Raw genomic sequence first — 12,289 nt, forward strand, 5'->3', positions numbered from 1 at the left:
TCAATCAAAATAAAACTCATGTAAAATTAGGAAAGGCTCTCCAGCAAAAGTACGCTTAAGAAGGAATTAAAAAGACATTACTGACTTTGACGACCTGATGTCTTCGGGCAGATTGTTCCAGAGCTTTGGGGTCCTGACTGCAAAAGGCACCCTTTGATTTTCAGTAAGGCCAGTGGCACAGAAAAAAAACCCTCTGCCCAAGGACATCAATGTGTGTTTTGGCACGTAACATACTTTAATGATGACATTGGGGCAGAGATTTATTACTGTAGATTAAGAAAACTAAATATAAATCACTGACCAGCACACTTTTCAACCAGGAAAGATTGAAGGATTTGCGAACGACTAAAATACATAGAAGTGTCAGCATAAATCTGTGCACTGTGGGTGCACAGGTCAACAGTTGCCCTGAATGACCCCGGCAACATGCTCATCAAAAATGCTACCCTCTGAAGATGATTCAGTTATAGTTGGTGTCCAATCTTGGCAATTCTGCTCCTCCTGCACAGGGACACTGCTTTTCTCTTGGGGGAAGCTTCGATCCCCTCTGGACTGTCCTCTTCATCACAACTGTCAGAGCACCATGGTGGAGAGCTTTAAGAAAGAGCAAATCCTGAAAGATACTAGCCTGTAACACACATAGCAGTTTAATATTCTCCCTCCTTTCACTACATTTCCAGCTGCATCCACGATACACTGCACAGCCCCAGCCATGAAATTACCAAGCCATCCTCAGAAACCTTTACCTCCAAGGCAACCATTGTACCATGAAAACATTATTCAAATGCACAGTCCTCTACATTCAGAGCACTGAAATCTCTTGCTCATAATTAGATTTGGCTGCAGATAAATTAATGATTAACTGTAATTGTATACAAATGAATATTTACTCTCTGAGCACATGTCTTTATGCCTGGATGTTTTTCTGATAATAAATTATGCGTCATGTTTCCATTTAAGCTGCAGTTATTGTGACATTTCCAGACGCTTTAGCAGTTGTGTTTACCATCTTCATTCAGCTTGTTAACATGCCAGCATTTCTAAACAGCACTAAGCACAATGTACTGTTGATGCTGATAGAATATTGATGGTTTTGCAGGTATGTGGTAATAAACTAAAGTGCTGGGAGAACATAAATTCTGACCTGATAATAGCACTAATCACTCAAATCTGTATAAAATATTTCATGTGGAAATGTAAAATTCTGTACCAGCTCACATGGCAGCTGATTCAAAAGTTTCTGGAACATTTCTCTTACCTAACTATTAACATCATAATGGTGCATTCAGGGCTTAAGCAATGTCAATAAGACTGATCCCCTGCAGGACATTAACATCTGGGCAAAACTTCATTGCATCTATTCAGTTTTTTTGTTATGTTTTTTTGGGGGCTTTTTTCAATTTGCATCAACGTAGTGCCCCAGCATGGGGCTTTACCATGTTTGGAGCCATACTAATAGTATGAAAAATGCTCAATAAGTCTTGATTTTTGTAGCACAAACGCTGAAGAAGTCCAAACTTTTTAAAAACAACTTTAGCTTTTTGACAGTTCCTACACTGCTAGTGATTTTTATGGGGGTGAGTGGTGCTGTTTCAATTATTTGATGCTGTAGAGAGGGACAGGACAAATTGGACCAAGAGGGTTTTGATGCTGTAACTTCTACTCACTGGACATCATGTGGGGATGTGGCTAGGAATCATAGACAGACCAACCAAAAGGCCACTAAATGGGACAACTGCAGTTTTTCTTACAGAATGTCTAACTTTTTTATTTTCACAAACTGTCTACACATGTAGACACTACAACTGTTTCGCTTTTTTCATCTTATATTCTTAATAATCACCTCTTACACAGCTTGAAAGAGACTTTTTTGTCCTTCTCGACTGTCTATTTAAAGGCTGGCCCACCTTGGCCAAGTGATGACCCTTTCTCTCCTCTTTAAATTAGCCCCACAGGATATCCATCCTTTCATCCCTGAACACAAGCACCACCAACAATACTTCTTTGTCCTATATTAAGTACTAACACACCCATCTTTCCCACAAGGTCAGCATGAGAACCAATCAAATTACCCAGAGGTCAAATCAATTCTCCATCCTACCTCCTGCAAACGGCTCGATTTTGACAAACTGCATCAGCGTGACAGTTCAGGTCGGCTGCATTATCTAGTGGAACTCATTGATTTGATTTATATTTAATATGATGAGGCATGATCCATGACGATTCAATCATCTGGTTTTTATTTCCATGTTTGAAACCTCATCATTGTCACAATTCATTAAAATTTATCTTACTTCAAAAGTGCAGCAGAGCGCTACCTGAAAATCTGATCTGGGCTTCGATACATGTCAATACATCAGTGATCAAAGATGGATTGAATCAAAACATACACATTAAGTGTACTTGCAAAACAATATTTTTACAAATTATTGAAGCAAACATGAATATTCTGAATGTCAAGAAGTTTCTAGAGTTTTCGTTTTTACTCCTGCACCTCTATGGAAACATAACAATCATGGCTACAAGGAGTAAGACTATCATAAAAGTTTTAAAATCCACTTTGTTTTTACAGGTTTTTGTTCTGATAAATGCTGGAGTTTTGGTAATGTTGTTTAAACATAAAACTCCTCTCATGCCCACTGGCACGTTTTGGGGTCCAGAGGGTTAAACAGCAGTGTGAAAGAACACTTTTGCTACTAATTTATGATTAAAATGTCATTTGAAATGTAAGGGTCTGAGTGATCCAATCACAGCTAACAGAAAAAACAGTCTCAGGTGTTGCCAGAGAAGTTGATTATGATGACAAGTTGTTTACTTCATGACTTCTGATGAAATAATTCAGTCCAATCAGCATGTGCTCAGGTTCTCACACTGAAAGATATTAAAAGAAAGACATATTTTGCTCTTTCAGTCATCAGGTACTAAAACAAAAATTCCACCGTTTTTGGAAAAAAGTCATATCTGATTTTCAAAGTTAAAGAAAAGGAAGCTTTGCATTAGTTTCTAAAAGCCGTCATCAATGCTGTGATAGGTATTGAGCGTTCACAGCTGCTGGTAACTTCCCACCACCAAACGTTGCGGTAGAAAGGGTCGGTGTATGAGTCTGAGGTGAGTGCAGCAACAGCTGATAGTCACAGCATCGGAGGAATAATGTTGCAGAGAAGCAGTGAAAAAGCAAAATATGACAGCTGCTTCTTTCTTATAATGGGTGGTAATGATGCTTTAAAATGCCTGACAGTAAACTCCACATTTTATATTCATATGAACATGACTCTGAATGAAAGTACTATTTTGTAGCTCTGAAGACACACCTAAACATAGGATATTGTTCGGTTTATTTTCAGAACTAATCAGTTTTAGCAAATCGCTCAGCAAACACAAATCTGCCTTCCTTCAATCCTTCTTCTCATCAACTTCATCATCCAACTCTTGATTCCATGCAGGCCCTTGACCATGGTTATGACTGTGGGATTCAAGCAGTGCAGTTCCAACAGCCAAGACAGAAACATTTTAGATCCCAAAGGATGAAGTGCTGAAGGGAATCTCGTGAGCCGCTGACAAAGGCTGACAACTGATGCCGCTGATTAGAAGTGCCAGATGGTACGAATCTTCACAGAAGAAATGAAAAGTGTGATGCTAACCAGATTGATGATTAACCATCTGTCTGAATATAGCTGGCCAGCACCCCTGAGGATTAACTAGTATGATGCTAGGTGGTAAAGTCATTGCTGAAAGTTTTGCTGCATTTCTCATTCATGAAAATAGGTACATTAAAACACCATCAGCACGCTGTGCTGGTTTCAAGGTCAAATGATATGGAGGTTTGTGTATATAGAGTCATTTTGCCCCCTGCTCCTCCTTAAACAAGTCAAATCTGTCTTTTCCTTCATTAGCATTTTATGGACATTGTATGCATTTATTATAGCAGACAGTAGAGAAATGACATGAGATCAAGATGAAAGATGGTGAAAGGTTCAAAGCCAGACTCGTAGCAGTGGATGTTACAATTATCCTGGGTTCAGACTTCACAATGTTTTTTTCCTGAGTAGAAGGAAACTCTGTCTAATTTTGTGATTTCAAAGTTATAAAAGTCTCATCTCATTTCTCTACTTTGAGCCTCCTCATCTCCTCCGTCCTCCATCCTGCTCCCGGTGACCCTGAAATCAGTCTTAGTGCTTCCTGTTGAAGGATGTCTCAATTCCTAAAATGCGTCTTGTGGAGAGAGGAGGCTGGTTGGAGGAGCTGAGTGAGGATGCACAGGCGTACTTCAATGTGTCCATATATAATTTATATTATTCAATCATAATTTGCAAAACAATGGACAGATGATGCTGATGTGTCCCATTTCATTGACATCACATTAAAATGGCAGCTCTGAGACAAAGAAGGTTCAGTAATAGCCTTTACACTGGAGGAGTCACAAACTTTGAAGCTTATTTGACTCAGGCTGCGCACACATACATTTTTAAATCCTAACAGAATTAAATCAGGTCGTGTTTTTCTTTTTAATCTCTCATCTAAGATGTGATCACACCACCAAATTAGAAAATAAAGGCGTATCACACACTACTGAAAGATCACTCTACCACAGGGAACAGTCTGGGACCACAGCACCACCTCATGTGATCTCATTGAGAAGCAGATGGAAAAACAATGGAGACTGTGGTGCAACACGAAAGCAGAAGGCAAAACAAGTCTGGATGAGAAAATGGTTTTGGAGATGCTGTCAGCTCAGTTCGTTTATGATCCAGCAAGAAGTGGAGGTGACTGTTTATAGAAGTTTTGCAACAGTGACCACTGCTGCGGGTGCTGACCTGATAATCTCAACCATTTCAAACATGTATGATATTATCAGGGGGCCCGATCAGTCCGTAAGCAGTCAGAAACTTTCACATGGGATCTCACACTACCAAACAGTCTGAGCCTGTAAACATTGGCTCAGTCCAAGATCCAAGACAAGATTTCTCCTCAAATCATCTGGGGGCTGAAATGGGTGTAATTCGGCCCAGTATTGCTGTGTGCACGAGAACTCATGGCCATCCCACTGTCTGATCGGAACGTGCACGAGGGCTCTTTCAAAGACATCTTAAGCTGTTTATACACCCGTTCCGTAAATTCCATTTCTGTAGTCCTTTCCTGAGTGAGTTACCTGCACTTCCTAAAGTTTTGACATTAAACACAAAGGTACCAGAAAAAGCTCAGAGGTGCCAGAACCATGGCAAACCAAAAAGCATGGAACCAACCCCAAAGTCACAAAGAAAAACACGTTTACATTAAAGTATAAACACATAGCTCACTCATGATTCACAGCCACAAGTGTGTGGAGTTGTTTGTCCTGTGATGACATGATGATGAATTCTAAGTATGCTTTCACCTAAGTGCCTTCATAAAAAAAAAAGAAGAAGAAGTCCCAAACCCACAAAAGTATGTTTGGTGTCGCTGAAGTAAAATGATGGTGAAGTGGCAAAGTGTGGTCCCATTCCTATTTATACCATTTCCTTGCAGGCTTTCGCACTCAATCACTTACGAGGAGATGTCAATTAAGTTTGTGAGAACTTAGTGCTTAGGTTGCAGATTGGGAGGGCGCCAATGTTTTATTTTGTTAAATGCCTGGAGAGGCTCTAGAACACAGGGAGGGGAGTCTGAGGAAGGAATTGAGAATGTACAAACTGAGAAGTGAAAGGATATGAAGGTTGTAAAAAAAAAAAAAAATGTTGTAGGACAACAGGTGCGATAGTCATCAACTATGATCCTCTGCAGATAAATAATTTGATGCTCATTTCCTCTCCTGACACCATAACATCACTCAGGTGAGCTATTTTCATGCTGGTATTGTGTAGTTTGAACCACAACTAATAATGTGTACCTTCACCCCGAGGCCACCAGGGTCCAAAACGCATGCATCTGTTGCTGTGGTTAGGGTAGTCAGGAATGCACAGTTTGTCCTACAAACATGTTGATAACTTTACTGATGGAACTTTGTTTTTATGCTCTCTGAAAATTTTAAATGACATTTTGAGAATACCTGAAGGAGAAGCTGATTAAGAAATAGTCTGATGGAAATTCTTCTTCATAAATAAAAAAATAAAACCAGAAGTGTTACTGATTAAAACCTTAATCAAGGAGAATCAGATGTCCTGATACGAGTAAGCGGTATCCGTGTTATCTAGATTCTGAATCTCCTCTTGTCAACAGGGTGTATATACGACTCAGCTCATCACATGCCCAACCAGGTTAGACCTTCAGACTGAACACAAGAGCTCAGATGCTCCACATATCGCCATGGCCCTGGCTGTACCACAGGATGAAAAATAGCTTACTTCTAAGTGGCCTGTGTGCAGTCTTTGGAAACACTGCCCTGATAGCTTATCGGCGTCGATTGAGCCAGGGTGATCTTTTCGCCTAATGTCCAGAGCAGTGGTAGCAGAAATTCCCTCACTGCATAAATAAGCTGTTCATGTCAGCAAAACAAAGTTTAGAATTCTGGGAAACTGTGTCATTAACAGAGATCAGGATAGGGTTTTGAACTGTAAATGCAAAATATGTAGAAAAGATGTGAATGAAACACAATTGCTGCATTTTTGTATTATCTAAAATTACACTGGAACATCCATCCATTATCTATACACAGCTTAATCCTCACAAGGGGCACAGGTGGGCTGGAGTCTATCCCAGCTGACTCAGGGTGAACGCAGGGGACACCCTGGACAGGTCACCAGTCCATCACAGGGCCACACTGAGAGACAGACAACCAAGCACACTCACATTCACACCTAAGGAAAATTTACAATCACCAATTTTCGGACTGTGGGAGGAAGCCGGAGAACCTGGAGAGAACCCACGCTGCACAGGGAGAACATGCAAACTACATGCAGAAAGATCCTGCGAACCGCGAACCAGCGACCTTTTTGCTGCGAGGCAACAGTGCTACCAACTGCACCACCTTGCAGCCCACAATATTGACCCTGATGTGATGTAAACACACAACCTTCTAATCTGGAGTCAGACACGCTACTGTTGCACCACAGAGTCATACACTGGAACATGCTTATCAATAATTAAAGTTAATTCAAAGGTATCGATAATTAGTATAGTAGTCAAAGCCAAGGATCTTACTGCCTAGAAATGAGGGGAAATGCTTATCTTAGATATACAGAATTATCTGTCAAACTGTTTATTTATAGATGATAATTCACTAATGAGGCCATAATAAAAAAAATTGCAGGCAAATCTGACTTTTATCGCTGGAATTTTGAAGGCACTTCCCACGTTTGAGCTCCAGCAAATTAGTGTCACAGTTCCCATCATAGGATAGAACTGGTTGGCAGAGGACAACTGATTCTTAAGGATGTTTATGATTCTGGCAAATACTACGGCTCAAACAAAGTTCACATTAAAACCAGACACAGATCCTTAAATTTATCAGTCACAAAGATTGCAGTAAAGTTTAATGAATAGAAGAGCAAATGCTTTCGCAGAAAGGAGGGCATTCACAAGAGAGAGACACAAAAAGTTATGCATGATAAGAATTGTCTGGATGTCTGCCAGCTGACTGCCTAATCTTTTTACTGACCTTTTGTGTTAATTGAAACAAGCTGTCGGTCCACCTCTGCACCAACAACTGGCAACACCACCTCTGTTTCACCTGTTTTTATATGATTATGGTACTAAATTGTATTGACAGGAGGATAACTCAGAAGCAGGAAGAAAGAAAAAGGAATTATTGATGCTGTAGCTTTGAGGAAATGTGTCATGCTGCCTCAAAGGAACATCAGTGAGACGACGTGGAGGTAGATCAAACTCTAACGTATGCACCCACACACACACACACACTCAAAAACATGCAGGAAATACATAAAGGTAGACGGCATGCTGTAGGCAGCTAAAAAGGAAAGCTCACGTAAACGCATCTGTCTTCAAGAAATGTTGAATGCCATTTAAGAAACCATCTTCTCTGATGACTTTACAGAAAGTTCCACTGACTTATTATTGCATTCATGATGGACAGAGAGATCGCCTCAAGCAGAGGGGACGAGCAGATCCAGAGTTTCGGTCACATCTTTCTAATGCCACACTCTTCAGACACAACCAACCTGTAAACAGGCTTTGATGTGGGTTTTTATCGATGGAGTTTCTCTTCAAAGGACAAATTTTTCATGTACTGTTTGTAAAATTGCATATACATACTGTCCACAATGCCCTGATAGTGCAGATGACCAAACCAGTTTCTTAGACCACATAAACTTGCCAACCCTGCCGGATGAGAGCAGGGACATTCTCTGCCGTCCGGTCACTAAGGAGGAGGTCACTGACACAATTAAATCCCTACCAGCACTGAGGCCCTGATGGGTTCTGCCTTGAATTTTATAAGAATATGGCCAAACCCATGGCAGCACCAATCACAAGAATGTATACAGAATCTTCTGTGCAGGGCACTCTGCTTCAGACATGTAACCTAGCTAATATCTCACTTATCCTCAAGAAAGATAAACCTTCAGATTGCTGCTCATCCTATAGACCAGTAAGCCTGATCGGGATGGATTGTAAATTGTTATCAAAACTTCCCGGCAGAAGATTGGAAGTTTATCTTTCTACTCTCATTAAACCTGATCAAACAGGATTTATTAAGAACACACTAATGTCTGGCGCCTTCTTAATGTATTACAATATGCACGCTCCAGTCAAGAGAGAATCTTGTGTGTATCTCTTGATGCAGCTAAGGCCTTTGACAGGGTGGAATTTGATTATCTTTTTGAGGTACTTCAGAGATTTGGACTGGGGTCTGAATTTATTAAATGGGTGAGACTGCTCTACAGTGCCCCCATGGCAAGAGTGCTGGTCAATGGCTGTGCTTGTGAGGCTTTTCATTTTGGATGAGGCACAAGACAGAGCTGCCCCCTGTCTCCTCTACTGTTTTCACTGGCCATTGAGCCACTTGAGGCTATAGTGCAAATTATATTGCTGGGGTGAGTCTTGGCAGAACTGTTCATAAACTGGCACTTTATGCGGACGACGTTGTTCTTTTCCTGACTAAACCCAAAACATTTATCTCTGCCCTGGTTTCAACTATGATGGTTTTGGCAGTTTCTCAGGTTACAGAGTCAATTACGTTAAATTTAGAAGCTCTGCCTCTGGGTGATTTTGGGGATAAAAGCGCCTTGGTCAACTTTTCTCTTAAATGGTCTGAATCAGGTTTTACTTATCTGGGTGTTAAAATCTCTGCCAACTTAAATAACCTTTACAAGCTAAACTTTGCCCCCATTATATCTGTAATTAAAAGTGATCTGGTCAGGTGGTTTGACCTCACTTTTTCCCTGTTGGGCAGAGTCAGCATAATTAAAATGAATATTCTCCCAAGAATCCTATACCCAATGCAAATGCTCCCTCTGAGAATGAGCAATTCTGACATTAACAAAGCAATATTAAAATGTATGTGGCACAGGAAAAAAAAACATCTCAGCCTCTGTGTCAAGTGTAAAAAAAGAGGTTGTGTCTTACATGCACTACATTTGGAAATGCCTTATAATAATTAAATTCTGCCAAAAAGTCTCACAGGAAATTGACTTAATTTTTTAATAAGAAAATAGAAATAAATCCTGGTTTGTTTCTATTAAGTCTTTCGAATCAGGGGCTCTCTTTGACAAGTGCCTAGCAAAAATTGCTGTACAAGCTGCTTCTCTTGGCAAGAAACTGCATTTTATTCCAGTGGATTAAGCCCAGACCTCCAACTATTAATCAGTGGTATACAGAAATCTTTAAAGTCTTGCCTATGGAACGTCTAAGTTCAGTTCTGGTGGGAAATGAGAGGATTTTTTAAAAAACTTTGGGAGCCCCTCCTAAATTGTCTTCCAGATTGTCCAGCAGACCTCGTACGTAGGGGGCATAGCAATGTGGTCTGGTGTCCCTCTTGTGCTCCTGTATGCTCATAATGCCCTCTATTGGGTTACTATAGTTACTTATTTTGTTCTGCTTTGGTGGCTTCTGCCTCATTCACTTGACTTATACAAGCTCTGAGACCTCTATGTGGTGTCCTGTGTAGAGCTGCGGTTAATACATGAATGTACTGTACGCTGTGCTGCTGTTGTTTGTTTTATTTAAAAAAAAATGTTTTGTCTCTTTTTAACCCCAAATGATCTGTAACATGCCCATGTTTTACTCATACTTGTCCATGCTGTCTTGTTTCTTTGTTTTATTTCTGTTTGTTTTAAAAATTCAATAAAATGCTATCTTTAAAAAAAACACACACAAAACAAAGAAAAACTGCACATACAAAGCACAAAAGAGGTTGACCCACACTACATCAATTAGATGTTTCCTTTATGTTGTTAAATGCTTATGCTTTTTTCAGCGTGCAACAGTCATTTAGTTTCACAGCTAGGTCCTTTTAACTTTGCACAAATAATAGGATTAATCAACTTGATCAGCAGGCATGCCAAGCAGTGTCCCCAGATAGATGTTTTCCACAGCAAAGGGCTCAACTTGTTAAAACAGGAAGCATACCCATGCACTTAAAACAAAAAAAAAAATATCTGCATCCCATTCAGGTAAGCTGGTCCTGGTACTATAACATGTTGGACCACCAGAGTCCCTTAATGGAAGGCTCCTTTCCAGCATCAAATCTTGTCACTATGAAAACAAAACTATACCTACATCCCAGTACAACTACAGGTTAAGGAAAAGTGTGAATACATGAATGTAGAAACAGTAAATGCAGATGTTTCCACACAGGTGCACTCAACAATACAATTAAGCCATTAACAGCCAGTCAGGCTGATTTTATATCAAGATGGTGAAAGTAGAAGATGTGCTGTTCACACCACGCATTAACGTTTTAGCTATGCATACACAAATGTGTTGTGGTCCATAGTGAAGGAATGCCTTATTAAAATGTCTGTGAAATCTGAAATTTTTGGAAAGCACATCAGGGTATATTATCTTGAGCAATTTGCTTCGTCTGCAGCATTACAAAGGACACATTCGGTTCTGCTGATTTTTTTTTTTCCCTGTCTTTTGAAATTCTAAGAGAAGGCACATAAATTGAATTGCTGCTGTTTTCTGATTTAAAACAGTGACACATTTGGTCTTTGCACATGAAAATGACGAAATCCTATGTTTTTATTTGCATATAGAGTGGGAAAGTGAGATTTGATCAGAAGTGGTTGCTTGAGAAGCATGTGGAGACACATTCTAATGCCAGGTGTGAACTGATGCTCTTAGAGCTGCCCACTCTTGATAAGATTACCCAAGGCACATGTTGATGCCAGATATGAACAAGGCCAAAGTGACTTTGAAATAGGGTTCATTGTTGGGCACAGATGGCAGGAGTTTCAGTTGCAAAGACTGCTCAACTGGCTTTAAATAGGAAAGGGACTTAAGTAGCATCTGCATTTGATGGGAAAGACAATAAGTAGAGTCAGAAACTGTGGTCATCAGCACACATTTGATGAATGTGATCCTGGTGTTAGTGAGTTATGTGAGGAAAAGCACAACAGCAGTCCTGATGATCTGGCTGAGTCAGGAAGAAGAGTCCATCTACAAGAAATGTGAGAGTACAGGGAGAGAGGTGCACTGACAAAACAAAAAAAAATTAGTTTCCTTGCTGATCCCAGAATGCAAGCAGAAAGGCAACAAAAAACTAGAGGAGCACACTGAGGCTAAATCCAAGAACAAATAGGTACAAAATTTAGCTAAACACAAACAAGTCATAAACACAAAAAACTGACGGAGAAAAAGAAAGCACAAATTAAATACACAAGGGAGCACAAGGGAGCAGAGTAACAAGGAGCAGGTGGAAACAGCAAAGGTAATCAAAAAGACAAAAAAGAATAAAACACAAAGACAGGAAGTAAAACAATACATGGCACACAAAGAAAAAGATGTTGAAAGAAAACAGAACAGAGAGCAAAACCAAGGACCATTAAAAAAAAAAAAAAAAAAAGGGCCATTATAGTCGTTTTGCATAAACCCTCATTATCAACCAACTGTCACAACCGAACTAGGACGTGAACCCAAATGCATGACTCAGGAGATAAAGTTCAAATAAATAATCTTTTAATGACAAAGTTACAAATAAAAATCGCTCTTACAGAGGAAAAACTACACAACTAAAAATCACTCACTGAGAGGAAAAAAACACTGACGAAAATCTTCTCGTAATACTGCGTAACAAAAAAAATAAAAATAAAAATCACTCTTACAAGGAAAAACAACTTTAACTATAGAACAAAGGCAAGACAAAGTATCAAAATAACATCAAAATAACATAAGGCACAACTGTGGTAAATACAAA

Source organism: Stegastes partitus, unplaced genomic scaffold (genome assembly GCF_000690725.1).
Source record: "Stegastes partitus isolate 25-593 unplaced genomic scaffold, Stegastes_partitus-1.0.2 Scaffold981, whole genome shotgun sequence".
NCBI classification, from domain to species: Eukaryota; Metazoa; Chordata; class Actinopteri; family Pomacentridae; genus Stegastes; species Stegastes partitus.